Source organism: Mustelus asterias, chromosome 2, assembly GCF_964213995.1.
Source record: "Mustelus asterias chromosome 2, sMusAst1.hap1.1, whole genome shotgun sequence".
NCBI classification, from domain to species: domain Eukaryota; kingdom Metazoa; phylum Chordata; class Chondrichthyes; order Carcharhiniformes; family Triakidae; genus Mustelus; species Mustelus asterias.
The window spans coordinates 133,746,213-133,769,790 of record NC_135802.1 but is presented as its reverse complement, the minus strand read 5'-3'; positions in this window follow the sequence as shown (position 1 = coordinate 133,769,790).

The following is a 23,578-nucleotide window of genomic DNA, read 5'->3' as shown; positions in this document are numbered from 1 at the left end:
GATATCACATCACCTGAAAAAGTTGAATAAGAAGTTCAAGAACAAGAAGAAGTGGACTCTTGGGAATGGAACTGTAAGATACTGCAGATTATTCTGCTGTTGAAGAGACTGTAGAAACCTACCCTGAAGTCATTGCCTTGTGGCCAAAATCTGTTCTACTGTGTACAATAGAATATTTTGCACTAAATAAACCAGAAACCATAGATAATATGAAAAAGTTGAGAATAGAATTTGAGGTTGGAAGATGGAAGCAGATTAGAAGTCTTCTCAACTTCCATTTTCCGAGGTTGAAGAGAAATGGGATGACGGAAACTAAGGATGGGATTTTCTGGCCGCGCTTGCCCCAAGGCTGGAAATTCCTACCCGAGGTCAACGGACCTTTGCATGCTCTGTGTCTCGCCCGCTACAATTCCCGTAGTGGGCAGGAGGGGATAACTCCACGCAAGAAGTTGTTTTTTTCTGGAAACCTCTCAGGCAGTCTTATTCCTTGACCCTAGTAAAAGGAAACAAGCATTTGTCGGCGAGTACTCTAACTGGACAAATGTTGGAAGAAATCTTGCAGATCATGAAATTTCCGAAGCTCATATTAAAGCTATGGGTGCATTTGTTCAAAGATGTAAATTACCTGGAAGAAGTGTCTCTGCGTTATTGGCTCAGTTTGAAAAGGAATGTTCTTGTTGGAGGAAAGTGCTGAGATGTGTTGTTGCCACAGTCAAACTGCTGTCTTCTTTGGGGCTTCCATTAAGAGGACATGAGGTGTCATCATTGTCAACTCAGAAAGGTACATTTTTAGCCTGCATTGAATATATCAGTGAATTTGATGAACTTCTCAAAGAGCATTTGAAAAGTTATCAATTTGTGGCTCAGGGGAGACCAACTTTTTAACACATGGAACCTACGATGACTTCATCACTATAATGGCAGAGCGGCTCAGAGACCAATTCACTAATGAAGTAAAAGATGCCAAATACTATTCCATAATAGTTGATTCAATACCAAATGTGAGTCATGTGGACTAATTAACATTATGTGTCCAGTAATGGTAAAGTTGCAGATCGATTTCTCCATTTTATCCAGCTAAAATTCACACTTGTGTGTGTCTGAAGCCAACAGTTTTGGAAATCATTGCAAATCTGGGTTTGGACATCAAAAATTGTCATGGGCAGGGCTTCGATAATGCCACAAATATGGCAGGAAAATATTTAGGTCTACAGTGCAAGCCCCTGTGCATTATTCATCCCATGTTCTAGTAACTCCTTGAATTTAATCTGCAACGCAGCAGCTGAATCCTGTGAGGCAGCCGTACATTTTTTGACTTTGTTCAAAAGTTGTATGCTTTTTTTTTCAGTTTCCAAGCATCAGTGGAATATGTTGCAATCGCACTTGTAACAGGCACAGGGAAAACATTGGATGGTAAAAAGAATTTGAGAAATCAGGTTGTCTGCTCATGCAGATGCTGTTTTGGCTTTGAAACTGAACTTTGCCGATATAAAGAAATGCATTCAGACATAATCACGTCAAATTCAGAAAAATCACATGTTAAAGCTGAGAAAGAAGTTTAAAAAGTATGATATTGCTGTTTTTAACAGTTTTGTGGAACCATTTACTTCAAAGAATTAATGCTGTCAGCAAATCACTGCAAAATATTAATACAACTGAATGCTGCACAATTGTTAGCTTAAGTTAGAAGTTTTGTCATAGAAGTTCAAGATGACTATAGCTCGGTGGAAGCAGAAGCACTAACAACAACAAAGAATACATGTCCCTCTGATGATGAGAAGTGTACAAGACACAGCAAGTTACTTCTCGATGAAACTAGAGACAATGAAGTCACTTTAAAAGGGAAGGAGAAGATTATCATTGAAACTGTCAATGTTATGTATGACACACTAATTGTGCAATTGCAGAGTAGAAGTGAATCTCTGAAGAAAACGGTTGATTTATTTTGCAAGCTTTTCGACAGAAGTTTGGATGAGAATGCTAAAACCCACTGCAGTAAGAAGTAGGCTGTTTAACTCCTCAAGCCTGCACTGCCATTCAATAGGATCATGGCTAATCCAACATTCCTCACGTCTACTTTCCTGCCCTTTCCCCATACCCCTTGCTTCCCTTACTGATCAAAAATTCATCTATCTCAGCCTTAAGTACACACAAGGACTCTGTCCCCACAGCTCTCTGTGGCAAGGAGTTCCAAAGACTCGCAACCCTCTGAGAGAAGAAATTCCTCCTCATCTCAGAAATTAAGTGAATTCTACCGGGAGGACAAAGACACAAATCGTTTTGCAGATGAAGTGAAACAATTCATTCATTTCATCAATGATGATGAGCTCTGTGCTTCAAGATCACCAGCTAATTTGTACGGACTTGTATGTGATGGTTTGCAGGCAACCTTTCCAAATGTGGACACCATTCTGAAAATATATTTAACAATACCTGTCACAAATGCTTGAAACAAAGAACAAAGAACAATACAGCACAGGAACAGGCCCTTCGGCCCTCCAAGCCCGCGCCGCTCCCTGGTCCAAACTAGACCATTCTTTTGTATCCCTCCATTCCCACTCCGTTCATATGGCTGTCTAGATAAGTGGCTTCTCGTGAATGTTCTTTGTATTGAAAAGAGTGAAAAATTATTTGCGAAGTACGGTGGATCAAGAACATTTGACAAGTTCAGCAATATTGATTATTGAAAGTGCATCTTTGCAAGATTTTACCTGCAGTTGTCACGCTAACAAGGAATGACGCAAGAAAATCTTAAAAATCTGTCCCTCTTCATATTCCCTTATGTAAATTCTGCTTTTCAAAAGGGACTACTTGCTGGTCTGATATAACGGCTGCTGGCCACATGCAGGTAGTTCTAACCACCCACCAGACCTCATCGCTCTCAAGACTGGCCTTCAGGAAGCCTCTTCTAGGACAATGAACAGAATCCTGCCAGACAAAGACACACTGCTGATATTGGACTTGGACTCATTGGAACCCACTCGACTGGAGTATTTGCTTTTACACTGGACTTTTTCCAATTTGCTCTGTCCTGCACTGGCCTGTGCTGCCGTCATGTCATCGGCTGATTTTCCCATCTCATAGCTCATCAATCAGTCAGCTCCATGTTTGCTCACCTCAAAGCACACGGATCACAAAATTGACCATCTTTGCCATCATTCTGAGAACAGGTAGACTTGGATTTTAATTCAGCAATCATAGACATGTTTTGATCAGTTAAAAAAAAGCACTGAAGCCATTAAGCAGTGATCAAATTGTGTATTTTTGTGGCTGGCACCTTTGCGTTCTGTGGCTCGAGGGTGGGCGGAATTGGGAGGGAAGTGACATCATTGGGGTGGGCCATGGAATCACTGAGGGGGGTGGGCATTACCTCACAGGGCCCCCAAAAGTCGAAGTTTACACACTGCTTGGAAAATAGCTGTTTTCATCTCGAAATTCTGAAAGGGGTGTGGGTAAGTGACATGTGATGTATTTGCATATTTTCTGTTGAGCACTTGAGGGCTCCTTGATACGAGTAAGACTACAGTAGTAATTGAACTCCAGGTCTGCTCAATTTACCGAATGTTATATCTTTGGGAGAATGTTGCAGGTCTGACTTTCTATTGGAGCGCTCGCTAATGGTCCTATGGATATTAACCCATGACCCATATCACCAAACAAGAGTTCCTCATCTCACTGTGTTTATGGAGCCTTGCTAGTGACCGCTGCTTTACTGACATAACCACACAGTTTAATTAATTGTAAGTAAAACTCTAGGGAACAGAAAACTCGATGTCAAAGCAATTTTTTTTCATTCTGTTGCATGGGTATCAGTTTAATCTGTTCCACGGCAAAAGGGCCTCAGTTTGACATCCAAGTGCTGAATTCCTCAGAACATCTTGGTCTTAATTGAGATGATAGAAGCTACTGTGGACAATGAAACAAGCAGCCACTAAGCCATGCTAGGATTAATTAATTACCTCATAGTGAAGGTGCTCATCGGTAGCAGCAATCATATTATGATTGAATTTTACATTCAGTTTGAGGGAGCGAAGAGTGGTTCCAAGACTAGTATTTTAAACTAAATATGGGCAATTATGAGGGCTAGAGCTAGCTAAAGTGAACTAACTAACAAATTATGTTAAGGGATAAGTCGATAGGGGCAGACATTTTTTGGGATATTTCAGAATACATAGAGTAGATCAATTCCAACGAGAAAGAAAAATTCCACAGGGAGGACATGTCATCTGTGGTTAACTAAAAAAGTTAAAGGTAGTATCAGACTTAAAGAAAAAGCATATAATCGTGCAAAGATGAGTGGCAGTTCAGAACCATAGAATCCCTAGAATGCAGAAAGAGGCCACCCAGCCCATCAGGTCTGCAAAGAACATCCCACCGCCCTATCCCTGTAACCCTGCACATTTACCATGGTTAATCCATCTAACCTACACATTTTTGGACACAAAGGGGCAACTTAGCAGAGCCAATCCACCTAACCTCCACATCTTTGGACTGTGGGAGAAAACTGGAGCACCCGGAGGAAACCCACGCAGACATGGGGAGAACGTGCAAACTCCACACAGACAGTCACCCAAGGCCAGAATCAAACCCAGGTCCCTGGCGCTGTGAGGCAGCAGGTTTAACCACTGTGCCACCACGCTGCCCATCAGAAGATTGGACATAATATAAAAAACAGCAAAGGTTGACCAGAAAATTGATAAGAAGGAAAAATTAGAATACGAGAATAATCTATCAAGAAATATAAAGGCAGATAGTAAGAGTTTCTATAGATATTTTAAAAAGAAAAGTATTAATAAGGTGACTGTTGGCCCTATAGAAAGTGAGTCTTGGAATTAGTAATGGAAAATAAGGACATGGCAGAAGAATTGAACAAGTAATTGGTATCCATCTTCACTATAAAGGATACAAGAAACATCCCAGACCAAGCTGTAAATCAGGAAATGGAAGGAAGGGAGGAACTCAAGAAAATTACAATCACCAAGAAAGTGGTATTGAGGAAAGCATTGTGGGCTGATAAGTCCCAGGTCCTGAAGGACTTCATCTGAGTGTCCCATCCAGGAGACAGGAATAAATATGTTCCATATATATGAGTGGCACTCACCTGATGAAGGAGCAGCGCTCCAAAAGCTCATGATAACAAATAAACCTGTTGGACTTTAACCTGGTGTTGTGAGACTTCTTACTGTGCTTACCCCAATCCAACGCCGGCATCTCCACATCATGCCTGACAGAGACAGCTTACGGAAAAAATTTCCAATCACGAGATAAGAATTAAGATATGTTTTGGTTTCAGTGTGTGTTCAGAGTTCAGTTTGTTTTCGAGATTGTGTCCAGTACAGTACAGGGACTGGCTTCTCAGCCAGTCTTGAAGTTTTCTTTTCATTTCTGTAATGTTAATTTTCAGTTTTGTTCAATAAAAGAAATTCATCATACAGGTGCTGTCCTCGCCTATTCAAAGGAATGAATGGATCCTACAGGTAGGATCAAAATACGAAACGACTTCAGATTTCAGTAATGCTTCTTTGGCTTCCACAAAAGCGTTATTGCATTGATCTGACTGACCACTTCCACTTCTTGTTTTGGCACCACATGGGTGGCACAGTGGCACAGTGGTTAGCACTGCTGCCTCACAGCACCAGGGACCCGTGTTCGATTCCTGGCCTCGGTCACTGTCTGTGTGGAGTTTGCACGTTCTCCCCGTGTCTGCGTGGGTTTCCTCCGGGTGCTCTGGTTTCCTCCCACAGTCGTGAAAGACATGCTGGTTAGAGTGCATTGACCCAAACAAGCGCTGGAATATGACGACTCAGGGAATTTCACTGTAACTTCATTGCAGTGTGAATGTAAGCTTTGTGACTAATAAATAAACTTCATAAACTAATGCAATAGTTTCAGAATGGTGGCCAAATTTGAAACAAATTTTACATAGTAGTTCAACAATTGCAATTGGTTAATATTCCGAGATGCAAGTGCCTCTGCGATAGCCTTGACCTTCGAAGGAGATTTGTGAAGGCCCATGACGTCAATCACATGTCCCACATACTCACTGGAGAATTGGGAAAACTCACATTTATCCTTGGGGCTCTCAGACTATAGTCATCCAATCTCTAAAGAGTGGCATTCATCTGTAAGTACAGGGCGGCACGTTGGCATAGTGATTAGCACTGCTGCCTCACAATGCCAGGGACCAAGGTTTGACTCCAACCTTGGGCAACTGCCTTTGTGGAGTTTGTAAATTCTCCCCATGTCTGTGGGGTTTCCTCCGGGTGCTCTGGTTTCCCCCCCCACAGTCCAGTGTAGGTGGGGTGGATTGGCCGTGCTAAATTGCCCCGAGTGTCCCAAGATGTCTAGGTTAGGGGGATTAGCGGGGTAGTTGTGTGTGGTTGCAGGGATGGGGCAGGGAGTGGACCTGGGTGGGATGCTGTGTCGGAGAGTTGGTGCAGGCTCTCCGAACGGCCTCCTTCTGCACAGTAGGGATTCTATGATTAAGCCTGGCTGAGGTCAGTGTGGGGGTAACAGCTACTGTTCTGCACACAACACTGGATTGAGCATGACACTGAAGTCTCTGCAAATCCTTATGGATCCATCCTTCCTCATGACTGGTACTATTGGTGTAGCCCATTCACTAATACTGACAGCTTCCAAGACTCCTGTCTTCACTAGTCGTTCCAAGTTGGCCTCCACTTTCTGCCTGATAACATGTGGTACAGACCTTGCCTTCTAACATTTTGCTTGGATTCCTTCTTTAATCTTCAATTTAACTGCGATGTCTTTCATACTCCCCAGTTTTCCATAAAACATAACAATGTGCTTCTTTAGAATTTTTGTAAGGCCCAATTAATCATCAGGTTAACTTCGGCCCAGCTCAGTCGAATCTTTTCTAACCATGTTTGACCCATCAATGCTGGATAATTGCCCTTTACGACATGTAGAGACAAATCTACTGTTTGCCCATTAAGTTCCAGAACTACACCAGTGCGGCCCCTCAGTGGAACCACTTCACCTCTGTATGTCTTCAACGCCATTCTTGAAGCTTTCAAGGAAATATGTCTGAGTTTTTCCTTATACACAGTCTCTGGCACCAGTGAGACTGCTGCCCCAATGTCGACTTCCATCCTTACTGGCTATTAATCTCTTTCTTTTAAGAAGGATGTAAATGCATTTCAGAGAATGTTTACTAGATTAGTTCTTTGGAATGGGCAGGTTGTTTTATGGGGGAAGGCTTGATAGGATAGGTTTGTATCCACTGGAGTTTAGAAGAGTCAGAGGGAACTTCATTGGAGCATATAAGATGCTGAGGAGTCTTGACTGAGTGGATGTGGAGATGATGTTTCCTCTTATGGGAGAATCTAGAAGTTACTCTTTAAAAATCAGGAATAGTCCATTTGAGACAGAGATGAGGGGCATTTTTTTCTCTCAGAAGGTGTTGAATCTTTGGAACTCTCTTCCTCAAGAGACTGTGGAAGCAGAGTCTGAATATTTTTAAGATGTGGCGATGCTGGCGTAGGACTGAGGTGGGCAGAGTAAGAAGTGAATTACTGCTGATTATAGATGGTAGCACAGACACAGGGCATTAACATTGGTTTCAGCTCAATGCGTGGCGATTTGCCTCAGTCAGATTTCTGCTCGCACTGGCAAAGTAATGATGTTCTCCATTTTAACGGATGCAAGGAGTGGAGTAGGCATTCAACCCCTCAAGCCCGTTATGTCAATCAATAAGGTCACGGCTAATCTGTACTTCAATTTCATTTACACATCTTTGCTCCATATCCCTTGATACTTAATGAAAATATACCAATCACAGTCTTCAAAAGTTGAATTGATCCCGAATGCACTGTTTTTTGTGGGAAGAGTGTTCCAGATTCCCACTACTCTTGCGTGAAGAATCACTTCCTGATTCGCTCCTGAATGAACTGTAGGAAATTTTAAGATGATGCCTCTACCTGGAGAAATAACTTATCTGTATCCATCTTCTTATCATTTTAATGGCCTCAATTAAATCATCCCTCCACTATCTAAACCGAACAAGCCAAATTTAAACTAATCATTTTATGTTCTGGAAGAAATCTGCTGAATCCTTAATGCATCACGTCTTAAAATCATGTATTTAAACATTAAAGTTTTTTTTAAAAATAGCATTTAAAAGTTCCTAAGTTTCCTCTTTATAAACTCAAGCACTAGGATTAATATAATTTGCAGCAAACTATTTAGTTTGGCTGAAGCTTTTTGATAGGCCACTAGAGGGTGCACAGTGCCCATTTCCAGATCAAAAGCAAATTAGTGATGTGGTCGGGTAGAGCACTGATCACACAGGTAGTTGTTGCAAGATGGTATCACACAAATCCTGTTCCATGTACAGACCTATGATTAAAAATCGATACTTAAGATCACAAATGGATGATTAATTTTAAAGTGCAGGAAACATGCATCAATACGAGTGACTGTAAAGACATTTTGGGTACAAAGCCTCTAACTGGAACTGAAAGATTTAAGTCCACGAGTTACGTTGACACATAAGCAGGGGTGTTATAACGGGTTGAATGTTGTGTGCCTTGCTTCTTAAAAAAAACAGAATGTTTATTCATTCTTGGAATGTGGTTGTCTTACCCGAGCACAACTGAGCCACATCGGAGGACATTTGGCTTGAGGCTGGAGTCACTTATAGGCCCAGAATGGAGAAGGACGGCAGCTTCCTCTTCCTGAAGGGCTTGAGTGAACCAGGTGGGTTTTTACAACAATCCAATCATGGTGGCGCAGTGGTTAGCACGGCTGCCTCACAGCGCCAGGGACCCGGGTTCAATTCCCAGCTTGGGTCACTGTCTGCGTGGAGTTTGCCTGTTCTCCCGCGTGCATGGGTTTCCTCCCACAGTCCGAAGGACGTGCTGGTTAGATGCTAAATTCTCCCTCAGTGTACCCGAACAGGCGCCGGAGTGTGGCGACTGGGGGATTTTCACTGTAACTTCATTGCAGTGTTAATGTAAACCTACTTCTGACAATCGGTCTGGAAAATACCTCCTCTATATAGGTGGGAGTTTGGCACTGCATTAGTGCGGGTGAGTGAGGAGGTAAGTCTCTGCGTTGAAACTGCTCCGTGTTGCTCAGAGAGGGCTATTTCATGGCGGCCATGTTGCGTTTCAGGTTGGGGGGTTACAAGTATGTGTGTGTGTGTGTGTGTGGGGGGGGGGGGGGTGTTGGGGGGTGCTCTTGTTGCTCATGGGATCCAACCTCAGGCTTTCAGCATGGACCCGGGTCAGAGTGTTGACCTCGGATCATAGGGATCACCCATGCACACAGCTGGAAGCACCGTTGAAAGTGGGAGTTTGCTGAAAACTGACAGTGATGCAGTCTCAGGGCTTTTAAAGCAGCACTGTCTGTGGCCACTGCTGCACGGGTTCTGGGTCTCTGCCTGTGAGTTGGGGGGGGGCTGCATTACTATTCTGGAACCTGTAGGGGGTTATGGACAGCGTGGGTTGCTGGGGGGGGAGGGGGTGTGGGTGGGGGAGGGGGTGTGGGTGGGGGGGGGGGGTGGGGGGGTGTGTTGCTGGGGGGCTATGGGGGTGGGGGGGTGTGTTGCTGAGGGGCTATGGGGGGTGGGGGTGTGTGTTGCTGTGGGGCTATGGGGGGGTGGGGGGGGTCTGTTGCTGGGGGGCTATGGGGGTGGGGGTGTGTGTTGCTGTGGGGCTATGGGGGGTGGGGGTGGGTGTTGCTGGGGGGCTATGGGGGGGAGGGGGGTTGGGGGGGTGTGTGTTGCTAAGCGGGGGGGCGAGCAGCATTCTTTAACCTCTCCACCTGTCTCTCCCCTTCTCTCAATTTCCCCCCCACTCCACCCCATCCAGGTTGACGAGATGGCTTTTGCGATGCAACCCATTGACCTTGCTGTTCTTCTGGTTGCTGCTGGAGCTGAGGAGGAGGATGCATTGCGGACAGAGGAGGCCCAGGGCTTAAACCTTGCAGGAGGAGAGGGAGTCAGCCACCGGGGCAGGATGTGGCTGCCATTCGCCCGGGATGGGGGGGCGGGGGGGGGGGGGGGGGGGGTGGGGGGGGGGGGGGGCAGGAGGGAGCAGAGATCCGGCAGTTCCACACATGGGTATCCTTCGAGCAGTTGGACATCGCGGGACCCGAATGCTCCGACTCCAAAAGGAGACAGTGCAACACCTGTGCCATTTATTGCAGGACCTGGCACCTCGGGGCACAGGGCGGGGGGGCACCCACTCCCGGTGGCTGTGAAATTGATGGCCACCTAAAACCTTTATGACACCGGATCCTTTTAGCCTGCCCGTGGAGAGCTTTGTGACATCTCACAATCATCCATCCACAAGTGTGTTCCGGAGGTCACGGGTGCCCTGTATGCCCGGGCTCAGCAGGAAGGCCGGGCTGCAGGATTCGCAGCCATCGCGGGGATGCCAAATGTGCAGAGGGGGTTATAGACTGCACCCACGTCACCCTCAAGGCCCCGGTCAAGAATCCAGCAAGATTCATGAACAAAAAAGGGCTTCCATTCAATAAATGTGCAGTTGGTGTGTGACCATCAGCTGAATATTGCGCACATCCACGCCAGACATCCCAGCTCTGTGGCTTGTGGGAGACATGGGGTACCCACTTCGGACTTGGCTGGTGACGCCTGTGCGGAGGCCTGAGACTGAGGCAGAGACCCAATATAATGAGGCCCATATTGCCACCTGTAAAATAGCAGAGCGGTGCATAGGGCTCCTCAAAACGCAGTTCAGATGCCTGGACCACTCTGGCAGGGCCCTCCAATATAGCCCCCTGATATCGTCACGCATTGTGGTGGTGCGCTGCAACCTACACAACCTGGCACAGCAGCGAGGAGACCTTTTGGAGAAGGAGGACGTGGAGGCCTCGCAGCCGAGTATCACTGGAGAGGAGGCGAGGGCAGCAGGAGGAGGAAGACAACGGTGAGCAACAGGCACTGGAGGGCCGGCGGCAGCAAGGGTCAGGCAGGAGAGGGCAGCAAGGGTCAGGCAGGGGCCGGGCAGTGAGGGAGGCCCTGATCACCACGCGGTTAGGCCACCAGGAGTCTATGTTGCCACACATTCGTTCCATTCCCTACTCCCCCGTCCCCAAAGTCCTACAGTTTCCTACAATATTGTAACACTGGGGTGGTGGTCCTGGGTACTCTGTGTTAGTGAGTTTCTATGGCAGGCAGGAGGGTGATGACGACTCGCTCTGCACTATTCTGATGATGCCCTGGCGCAAACTAATCTGACTCCTACCTGAGCTCCCTATGCACGCTGGCACCTGGGCCCACATCAGGGTAGTGGGTAAGGGATCACTAAACCCTCATGCAGGGCCGCGGAGCGTGTGGGGTGGGAGAGGGGAGGGAATCTCTCGTGGGTTTTGGGGATGCCATGGCACGTTGCCATGATGTAAGTTGCTGCCAATGCATACCACCCATCGTAGCCAGTGATCCCACAGCCCCCCCCCCCAACCCAATCAACATGCAGGTTCCCTCTGGGATAAGGCCTTTCCTGCTGGAGACAAATCGGAGATAAGTTAGTCATAGGTGGGTGGTGAAGTGACATTTATTTGTGCCAATAAAAGTGTCTTAATGATAACTAATAACATGCAAACATGAGACTTTAAAATACGTAACTATTCTATCTACATAGTGATGCCCTTCACCCGTGCAATCTTAGTGCCACTACAACTTTCTACATTTACCTGGCCCACCACTACGTCTCAGTGTCTTCCCAGGATGTATATCGGAGGTGGAGGGGGCCAGCTGCCTACCTCACCCCGTGGCCTGTGATGCGTGTGGCGGGTGTCCTCTGGAGGCCCTGGACCTTGAGGGCCCTGGCCTGCTTCCAGGTGTCTGGGAAGTTTCCATGACACCCTCTTCATCCCACTGCCCCTGAGATGCCCCGGTGCCAGGAAGGGGGGAGTCAGAAGTTGTAGCCACAGCCACAGTCTCCTGGCTGGAAGGCCCCAGCATGGGCTCGAATCCTTCCTTCTCCCTTGAGGCTCCTGTGGGCCCCTGGGTCACTCCATGGGACGTCAGTACTTCTGCAATGAGCTCCAGGAGCTCTGGCATCACCTGACTCTGCCAGTCCTGGAGGACCATTTGCGTTCTAGCCATGGTGATCGAGCCCTCTGCGATGGCCCTCTGAGACTGGACCGTGCTAAGCAGCCCCTCAGCAATGACCCTCTGCGACTAGGCCATGTTCTCAAGGGCTGCTGCCGTAGCACGCTATGTCTCAGCACTGTCCCGCTGGGTCTCCTGCAAGCTCTCGAGCCTCTCAAACATGGGCAACAAAATCTCGAGAAATGTGTTCAGGCCCTCAGCTGTAGCCTGCTGTGACTCGACCATCACTTTGACCCTGCCACTCATGGTGAGGATTCCCTGCCCCAGGCTCTCCACCACGGACGCCACCCTTGCAGTGTTGGCCTGGGAACCATGCAAGACATGCAATAGCTGGTCCAATCAACTTTTACAGATGCACCATGGAAAGCATTCTTTCTGGTTGTATCACAGCTTGGTATGGCTCCTGCTCTGCCCAAGACCGCAAGGAACTACAAAAGGTCGTGAATGTAGCCCAATCCATCACGCAAACCAGCCTCCCATCCATTGACTCTGTCTACACTTCCCGCTGCCTCGGCAAAGCAGCCAGCATAATTGAGGACCCCACGCACCCCGGACATTCTCTCTTCCACCTTCTTCCTTTGGGAAAAAGATACAAAAGTCTGAGGTCACGTACCAACCGACTCAAGAACAGCTTTTTCCCTGCTGCTGTCAGACTTTTGAATGGACCTAACTTACATTAGGTTGATCTTTCTCTGCATCCTTGCTATAATTATAACACTATATTCTGCATTCTCTTGGTTCCATCTCTATGAACGGTATGCTTTGTCTGTATAGCGCGCAAGAAGCAATACTTTTCACTATATGCTAATATATGTGACAATAATAAATCAAATCAAATCAAAAAGCCTGAAAGGTTTGGGACTTCTCCCAACAGCCTCACAGTTGGTCCAGTGTGGCCGTCAGCCCCTCCTGCATTCCCTGGCTCTGTTGCTGCATCTCCAGCAGCTGTGGGAGAAGTGATCTCAGAGGCCCAGCATGGAGCCTGGGGCCAGCTGAGTCCTCGCCTCCGCATGCCAGAGGCCTCGGGCGTTCCCTCTTCAGCAGATGTGTCGTGAGCATCAGAGAGTGACCCAGATGCCTCGCCACGAACTTGACCCACCGATGTGAGAGTCTCTGGGATGGTGAGTTGTGAGGTGGAAGCTGACGCCAAACTGGTGCCCCCCTCGGAGGTCCCTTCACCAGCTTCCTCCGAGGAGTCTTCCAAGCTGTCAGCGGCAGGCTGGGTGGGAGCAGCAGTGGGGGCCGCGATGCCAGATGGCCCAGGTACATCAGGGTCCCTTCCTGCAAGACAGGACACAAGGTTCAGTGCCAGGGAGGGAGAGGAATCTGGGATGCAGGCAGCTTACTTGACATGTCTCCATTGAACAAAGAACAAAGAAAATTACGGCACAGGAACAGGCCCTTCAGCCCTCCAAGCCTGCAGCAACCGTGCTGCCCGTCTGAACTAAAACCTCCTACCCTCCCGGGGACCGTATCCCTCTATTCCCATCCTATTCATGTATTTGTCAAGACATCCCTTAAAAGTCACTATCATATCCGCTTCCATGACCTCCTCCGGCAGTGAGTTCCAGGCACCCAGCACCCTCTGTGTGAAAGACTTGTCTCGTACATCTCCTTTAAATCCTGCCCCTCGCACCTAAACCCATGCCCCCTAGAAGTTGCCTCAAACTGAGTGGAAAATTGACAGGTGCTCACTTCTCAACTCCAGCCTGACCATGCTGTTGCTGGTAGCCCAGATGTCCTCCTCTCCCGCAAGCTCCAGCGCCCGCTCCTCAAAGTGGACTCGGAGGTCAGGGTCACCACCCCCTGTCTTCGCCCCCTCCCAGCGATTATAGGCATTCTTCTCTTGTGGGGACAGAAGGAGCCATGACAAATCTGATGGTGTGACTCCTGCAGAGTATCAGGGAGTGGCCCTCAGAGGGCAAGCGTGTGATACTCTTGGAGGGGGGGAAGGAAGGAGGCGTTTGGGGGTCAGGGGTTGGAAGCATGAGGGGTGCTGGGGATGGGGGCATCTGGGGGAAGATGCTAGATGGGGTTAAACACTCGCCCTTGCTGCCCGGATGAGGTCATTCATTTTCTTGCGGCACTGCTTGCCGGTTCTCCTGGCCAGTGCCATGGCACTCACAAAGGCGGCCACTGCCTCTCAGGCCACATATCCATTGCTTCCCTTGGGATGATATCCTGTTGGGGGGAAGAGGGTGTCCTGTCTTGCCTCCACTGCCTCCAGCAACCTGGTAAGAAGTCTCACAACACCAGGTTAAAGTCCAACAGGTTTATTTGGTAGCAAATACCATAAGCTTTCGGAGCGCTGCTCCTTCGTCAGATGGAGTGGAAATGTGCTCTCAAACAGTGCAAACAGACACAAAATCAAGTTGCAGAATACTAATTAGAATGCAAATCTTACAGCCAGCCAGGTCTTAAAGGTACAGACAATGTGGGTGGAGGGAACATTAAACACAGGTTAAAGAGATGTGTATTGTCTCCAGACAGAACAGCTAGTGAGATTCTACAAGACCAGGGGCAAGCTGTGGGGGTTACTGATAATGTGACATAAACCCAACATCCCGGTTTAGGCCGTCCTCATGTGTGCGGAACTTGGCTATCAGTTTCTGCTCACCAACTCTGCGCTGTCGTGTGTCGTGAAGGCCGCCTTGGAGAACGCTTACCCGAAGATCAGAGGCTGAATGCCCGTGACTGCTGAAGTCCAGCAACCTGGCCAGGTCAGATTCAGAAAATCTGGGAGCTGCCTTTCTTCCTGCACTGCCTGCCTGTCTGTCCATCCTTGGGGTTTTTATGGAGCTGTCTGTCGTTAGGGCAGATAAGCTGCAGGCCATTTGGCAGAGCATTCCAGCAAGTTAAATGCAGTTTGCTTAGAAACATAGAAACATAGAAACCCTACAGTGCAGAAGGAGGCCATTCGGCCCATCGAGTCTGCACCGACCACAATCCCACCCAGGCCCTACCCCCACATATTTACCCGCTAATCCCTCCAACCTACGCATATCAGGACTCTAAGGGGCAATTTTTAACCTGGCCAATCAACCTAACCTGCACATCTTTGGACTGTGGGAGGAAACCGGAGCACCCGGAGGAAACCCACGCAGACACGAGGAGAATGTGAAAACTCCACACAGACAGTGACCCGAGCCGGGAATCGAACCCGGGACCCTGGAGCTGTGAAGCAGCAGTGCTAACCACTGTGCTACCGTGCCGCCCATCAGCATTGAGGGGAAGTCAAGTGAGTACTTGCAGGTGTGCTGATGAGGGGGAGGTGAATTTGTGCCTCTATGATGATTGGGGGCAGGGGAGAGAGAGGGAGAGAGGGTCGTGTCAGGCAGCCATCAGGGCTAGGAGGTGATGGGGCCAAGTGCAAGTGGGTCCGGGGTGTGGGGGTAAGGGGACCAGTAATGTTGGGGGGGGTCTAATGTCCGTGGGGGCTGGGGGGGAGGCTGTGTCCGGCCCGGGAGGGATCTGGCGGGAGAGCTGCTTTATGTTAGTCTTTTTCTGCGCAGTGCAGTTTGAGGCTCCGATCGGAGCTGCAGGTTTTCGGGAGCGTTAAGCCCCGTCCACCGCCTTCTGTAGCGAGAAATAGACTCGCCCAAAATTTTGCAGGCAGGGTGTATGCGATTGGGCTTGAAAACCTGCCCAGAAAATGGATCTGGAACTCTCCCAGTTTCACGCCAGCCCAACACTTAGAAACAAATCTCGTAAAATTAGTCTTCCTCTTTCATTCAGTGATTCACTGGGATATCACCCCAAACCCCACTCCCCATCGCCCCACCACCCACTTAGTAATCATTCAACCTAAAAAGAATGTGAACTTCAATCCCTCTATAAACGTGCTTTACCCAATTACACATACTTTCTTCCCCAGTGGGAAATTTTACAACCATCGCTAATGACGTCCTCCAATTGCACAGGATTTCCTGCTTTGCTCTCCCTGTGGTGACTGGCCGAAAGTACACGGAAAGTACAGAATTAGCAATATGATCTAACAGTTCAAGCAGTACAGACGAGTTTGCAATGCATTTGACACTTGAGCCAGTAAATCAACAAGACTGAATTTCTCTCTGTGCTGTAAACGCTCTATGATTCTAAGGACATTACAAACCCAGAACCTCAGTCCTTGATGTTTTTGAAAAAAAAACACTTGTAAGGAAGTTCTACATGAGGAATATCCCCAGATTTGAGAGCTCTCAATATGTGCAAATAATTGGAGATCTGTCGCTAAGAGACTTATAAACCTGGCCACAGCCACAAGTGGTCAACCCCATTAACTACTCAGAGAACTTCTGGCCACAGACTGTGAGCATCTAGTGTCATGTGTACAGGATATTCGGAGGCTGGTTGTCTGGTTTGCGTCATCATGAATTAGTGGATAAATGCGTTTCAAATAAATTTAAGTTTGTGTTCTTAAATTTAATTAATATTAAAGGAGATGTCATTTACTCTGGAGTTTAGAAGTGTCGGAGGTGATCACATTGAAATATAGGGGGTTCTTGACAAGATAGATGTTGAGCGATTTGCGGCACAGTGGCACAGTGTTTGCACTGCTGCCTCACAGCGCCAGGGACCCGGGTTCGATTCCAGTCTTGGGTAACTGTCTATGTGGAGTTTGCACGTTCTCCACGTGTCTGCTTGGGTTTCCTCCGGGTACTCCGGTTTCCTCCCATTGTCCCAAGACGTGCGGGTTAGGTGGATTGGCCATGCGAAATTGATCCGAATGTCAGGGGAATTAGCAGGGTAAATGTGGGGCCTGGGTGGGATTGTGCTTGGTGTGGATGGGCCGAATGGCCTCCTTCGGGGATTCTATCTATAGTCTGGAGCATCTCAAACTAAGGGTCAATGGCTGGAATTTTCCAGCTGTTCCTGCCAGCTGGATCTTCTGGTCCGGCCGATAGTGCATCCCTGCCACGGGTTTCCCGGCATGTGGAGGCAAGACAATAGGAAACCCCATGGACAACAGCAGGACCAGAAGGTCCCGCCACCGGCGAACAGCACACCACCTCCCGCCATGAGAAACATGCGGTGGGGAAGCCAAAAAATCCCCTTCCTCCGCCATCGTCTCAGGATAAAATGTTGACCTTTTCGTACTGAGATGAGATGAAATTCCTTTACTCAGAGGGTTGTGAACCTTTTTCTCCCCTGAGGGATTGTGGATGTTCAGGTGATGAGTATATTCAAGGCAGAGATTGATAAGTTCTTGAAGGGAACCCATGGGATAAAGCGGGAAAATGGAGTCCAGCCCAGTACCTTATTTATAGTTAAGAGTAGGCTCAAGTTCATATTGATTTGATTTGATTTATTATTGTCACATATATTGGGATACAGTGAAAAGTAGTGTTTCTTGCACACAAAATAGACAAAGCATACCATTCACACAGTACATAGAGGAGAAGGAAAGGAGAGAGTGCAGAATATAATGTTACAGTTACCGATAGGGTGCAGAGAAAAATCAGCTTAATATTTGATGGGACCATTCAAAAGTCTAATGGCAGCTGGGAAGAAGCGGTTCTTGAGGCGGTTGGTGTGTGATCTCAGACTTTTGTACCTTTTTCTTGATGGAAGAAGGCGAAAGAGAGAATGTCCGGGGTGCGTGGGGTCCTTGATTAAGCTGGTTGCTTTTCCGAGGCAGCGAGATGTATAGACGGAGTCAATGGATGGGAGTGGAATTCGCTACCTCAATGTGGGGTGGATGCTGGGACAGTGAGTAAATTTAGGGAGGAGTTAGACAGATTTTTAATTGGTAATGGGTTGAAAGTTATGGGGAGAAGGCAGGAAAATGGGGATGAGGAGCATATCGGCCATGATCGAATGGCAGAGCGGACTCGATGGGCTGAATGGCCTAATTCTGCTCCTATATCTTATGAATTTATGAATAAGGCTGGTTTGTGTGATGGACTGGACTACATTCACAACTCTTTGTAGTTTCTTTTGCGGTCTTGGTCAGAGCAGGAACCTTACCAAATTGTGATATAACTTACTCTTGCTCCTATTACATTCCTTGAATAATGTGCACACACGCTTCAGTTCCTGGTAAAGTGCTGCTCCTTGGTGAGTTTAGTGGTGCGTGTGGGAAGTGTGGTATAAGCTGACACTGCATGTGATTCATCAAACATTGAGGTACTTGCTAATTACATCATGAGATTTTCAGATGATGAGAGAAGTGGCCCCATAAACCAATAAAAAAAAAGATTTGAATCATGTGACATCTCATCACAAAATCCTTGAATTCTTCATTTCAAAATGATAACCCAGTGAAAGAGCTGTGGGTTTCTGTGGAGAGCGGAATTGTGTCCTCATGTCTGTGAATGTTGCCACCAAGGAGTGTGGCATGTGGGCAAGGGAGACGAGGTGGGCAAGAATTGATTGCTGGGCACACGAGGTAACTGCAATAGTTTGTGGGGAGATTTGGCTCAGTGGGGTCGGGGAGGGGATAGAAAGAGTGAAAAGAGCTGAACAAATGTGATGGCAATGAAAGCCACAAGCTCCTCATACTTGCTACAGATGAGATTGGTGGGTAAAGGGGAGAGTGGAACTTTTCAAGGGGAAGAAAAATTAGGCGTTATCTTTATTGTCCAGGATGACGTGGTGAAGGAGAGTTTTAGCAAATAGAAGTGAAGTCCAGTAACATTTAATGTGGACCTGATGGCTTGGCTAAATACGTTGTGCAAAAGACATACTCAGTTCTGGATTTGAAGATCTATAAAAGTAGCATCTTACCAAATCTAAGTGGTTCAGTTTGAAAGCATGGCGGGGGGGGGGACGGACTTGGGTACTGTTGGTGGGAAGGAAATGTGCAAGGTGCGTCCATCTCTTATCAATAGACAATTGAGATTCAACCGGTCTCTGTCAGCATTATATTACTGATAAACACATGCACAAATTGGTTCTGTAGAAGGATCATTTAGATCCGAACCATAAGCTCTGTTTCTCTTCACAAACTCAGTGGGTCTGACAGCCTCCATCTTACATCTTTCAGTTTTTGTTTCAGATTTGCAGCGTCTGCAGTATTTTATTTGGACACAAATTGGTGCCATTGGAGCAGTTGCCCGGTCGGTACGAGCAACAATGACCCTTGAAGGTGTGCTGGTGGCAGGAGATGGATCTGAAACATCACTGTGGAAAAACGGTGCGCTGTCTTTAGAAGCCCATTTGGTTGAGAGGATGGCAGAATGGATCAGTGCCAAAGGGGTGGCAGTTTTTGGGTTCCTGACCTCAGCGTGCCAAGGGAGACATTAAGCCAACAAAGACCAGGCGGCTAAGACTTTTTTTTAGCAGCAGAGGATGCCAAGAGAATTAACTCGGATCCTTTGGCACAAACATCCAACGAGAATAACATTTGAGAACCTTTCATTCAGGTTGCATTCTAACCTTTTCAATTATAGATGGTGCATACCAAGCAGACACAATCTTGACATTTGAGCCTTGGGTTCAGAAGCAAAGTGCTGCTTCACAAAAAGGGTGGTAGAAATGTGGAAGCCCCACCCCAAAAAGACCATGACTGGGATTTTACACCTGTGCTCACTGCGGGCACAAACAGCAACGTACAGGAGTCAGAAAATGAGAATCGCACTGGTGAGATCCTCTCATCCCCCGCCGCCGGTGATGGTTTCCTCCCGCAGTCCAAAGATGTGCGAGTTAGGCGGATTGGCTATGCTAACTTGCCCCTTAGTGCCCCAAGATATGGAAATTCGGGGGGATTAGCGGGGATGAGTGCGTGGGCCTATGGGGGTGGGGCAGGGGTGGGCCTGGGTAAGATGCTCTGTCGGGGAGTCAGTGCAGACTCGATGGGCCAAAAGGCCTCCTTCTGCACTGTATGGGCTCTACGGGCACAATCCTTCTGGCCCGCTGCGCCGGCCGATCGGCTATGGGCCGGGAAGACAGCGTGCGAGGCTTTTATGCCAGGCGCAAACTGGTCCCGCACCGAAAGCCATCTTCCCAGCCCTGTTTTGCCAGCACGACCGGAGCACAAAGCCGATTTGAATATTAATGACATGCTTATCCGTTTCCAACCTTCTGGACATCTCCCCCTTCGCCAGCGAGAGGTCTTACGACAAGAATCACTCGTGGTTCCCATCCAACGAGGACCAAGTGTGATGGCTACAGCGGGGGCATCGGCGACCATTGAAGTCCCTGGGTGGTCGGGCGCGTGGCCAGGTAGTGCCCATCATGCATTGCCAGCCTGACAGTGCCCATCAGGCAGCATAACAATGCCAGGGGCAGCACCAAGGGGGTGGGGCCTGAGTTGGGGGGGGGGAGCTATGAAGCAGGAGCTTTGCAGGGGGTGAGGGAGAGGCTTGGGGGCATTGCAGGGGGAGTGGGGAGGCAAAGCAGGAGCTTTGGGAGAGGGCTGATTGGCAATGGAGGCGGCGTGCAAAGGGTCAGCAATGGTGGGGGGCATGTAGGGGGGGATGATCAGCAAGGGTGGCTGCAGAGTGGGTCATGACGGGCAACTCATCAGGAGGGTCCCGTTGCCCTGATGCTGGTGACCCATGTTACCATTGGGGTTACACTGCTGATGATGGGAGTGAGTGATGTCGGTGTGGCAGATGACAGGGCACCTACACACTGGTGCCCCGAGTCTGCAGCCGGTTTCCCTGGCGAGCTTTCCCCGCCCCTGCGCCCCTCACTACCCCCAGAACGCTCCCGCCAGACCTTTTTGACACATGGAATTTATTGGGAAGATTGTCCCCCATGATCCATTTAAATAAACACCATCGTCCCCCAGCAGTGGGGGTCACCCCTTAAACCTGGCGAGGTTTACAACAGGTTTTTTAAAACGGGAACCAGGCCAAAGGAACCCCCCCCCCCCCGCCCCACCAACCATAGGTGTGCACAGGTAAGTAATGCTCCCCAGAGGGAGAGAGACATGACCAGTCTGTACCCTGGCACTGCCACCAGAGTGTCTATGGGGCACCTCTGGGGGGTCCACTGGGGGTGGGGTGTGGCACATGTACCCTGTCTTGTTGAGATCCGACCCACTACGGTGGTGTCGTCAGCAAACTTGAAAATCGAGTTGGAGTGGAATTTGGCCACACAGTCATAGGTGTATAAGGAGTATAGTAGGGGGCTGAGAACGCAGCCTTGTGGGGCACCGGTGTTGAGGATGATTGTGGAGGATGTGTGTGGCCTATCCTTACTGATTGTGGTCTGTTGGATTATATATCCAGCAAACAGTTACCTAAACAATAACTGAGCTACAGGTTAAGGCTACAGATGCTAAACTTACTTACACTGGAGATTGTGGAGAGGTGATCTTAGTCAAACAAGATCGCCGAGGCTACCAACAAATTGATCCTCTCCCTGTGAACAGGAATTAGGATCAAGAGAGAAACTGAACAGACAGAACAAATGTAACCACTTCACAGAGAGTTGGCGAAATTGGAACCGGCTGCTTGGAATGGAAAGCTTGCGTCATTGATTATTTTAAGCACAGGTTGGGTAGGCATTTGGTCAGAAAACTTGTTGAAGGTTTGGGAAATTAGCTGTGTTTCGGTCTTTGAACTCTGGGACTAGTCCAGTGGATTAAAATGGTCTTTTTTGGGGGTCATACATGTTCTCAAACACATTTTTCTTAGAATCCTACAGTGCAGAAGGAGGCCATTTGGCCCATCGGGTCTGCACCGATCACAATCCCACCCAGACTCTATCCCCATAACCCCATGCATTTACCCTAGCTAGCCCCCCGACACTAAGGGGCAATTTAGCATGGCTAATCCATCTAACCTGCACATCTTTGGACTGTGGGGGGAAGCCACAGCACCCAGAGGAAACCCACGCAGACACAGGGAGAACGTGCGAACTCCACACAGTGACCCAAGCCGGGAAATGAACCTGGGTCCCTGGCACCGTGAGGCAACAATGTTAACCACTGTGCCACCGTGCTGCCCCTTGGTTCAAGTCAGAGAACAGACGACTATATAAAATAACGTTTACTGCTCCTACAGATTCCCAATTGCTTGATCCCAATGCAATCGTTAATATTTTGAAAGTTATCTTAAAAGTCTCCTGGTTGCAGATGTTTATATATCAGTGAAAGGTGGAGCTGTATTAGCCACTCTCTGCAGCGGAAGAGGCAGAGCCATCATAATTCGTCTCAATCAACCAGGATTCCTGCTCTCGATTGCAGTCAAGCACTTTGATTTTATTTATAAGTGTCACAAGTAGGCTTACGTTACCACTGCAATGAAGTTACTGTGAAAATCTCCCAGTCGCCACACTCCAGCGTGTTTGGGTACACTGAGGGAGAATTTAGCATGGCCAATGCATCTAACAAACACGTAAGAACATAAGAACATAAGAAATAGGAGCAGGAGTAGGCCATCTAGCCCCTCGAGCCTGCCCCGCCATTCAATAAGATTATGGCTGATCTGATAGTGGTTTAGTTCCACTTACCCACCCGCTCCCCATAACCTTTAATTCCCTTATTGATCAGAAATCTATCTACCTGTGACTTAAACATATTTAACAAGGTAGCCTCCACTGCTTCAATGGGCAGAGAATTCCAGAGATTCACTATCCTCTGAGAGAAGAAGTTCCTCCTCAACTCTATCCTAAACGGACTCCCCCTTATTTTGAGGCTGTGTCCTCCAGTTCTTGTTTCCTTTCTAAGTGGAAAGAATCTCTCTGCCTCTACCCTGTCCAGCCCCTTCATTATCTTATATGTCTCTATAAGATCTCCCCTCAGCCTTCTAAACTCCAACGTCTTTCGGACTGTGGGAGGAAACTGGAGTACCCGGAGGAAACCCACGCAACACGGTGAGAACGTGCAGTCTCCGCACAGACAATGACCCAAGCCGGGAATTGAACCCGGTCCCTGGCACTGTGAGGCAGCAGCGCTAACCACTGTGCCACCGGTCCTTGACATGAATGTGAGTGAACACAGGCCAAGATCAAGTTTGATTGTAATGCTGATTATATTCATATAGTAAGAAGTCTCACAACACCAGGTTAAAGTCCAACAGGTTTATTTGGTAGCTACCAAATAAACCTGTTGGACTTTAACCTGGTGTTGTGAGACTTCTTACTGTGCTTACTCCAGTCCAACGCCAGCATCTCCACATCATATATTCATATAGTCAGCCAATACATGCCATTGAGACACATGGGCTGGAGCTCTACCACCTCGTCTGCCACAGAATTGGAGCAGGCGAGGGTCCAACAACGTTGACCTCGGGCAGGAATTTCCCGTCTCACCCGAGCGAGGTTGTAAAATCCCACCCATGAATGAAAATTGCTTACTTGGATGAGGTAACAGAAAGAAGTCGCCACCTGTAAACACACACCAAGTCCTTGCATTTAATGCTGCAAAATGTCCCAAGAAGCTGCTCAGAAACATAATCAAACAAAAACTCACACGGATCCAGAGAACAAAGCATTGCTGGTAGATGCTTCATTTGTACAGAAGGCAGGGTTGTGCATTATGACAAATGGCATAGCCCTCACCTCCAACTAGCACTCCCTTTGCTTTCTTGC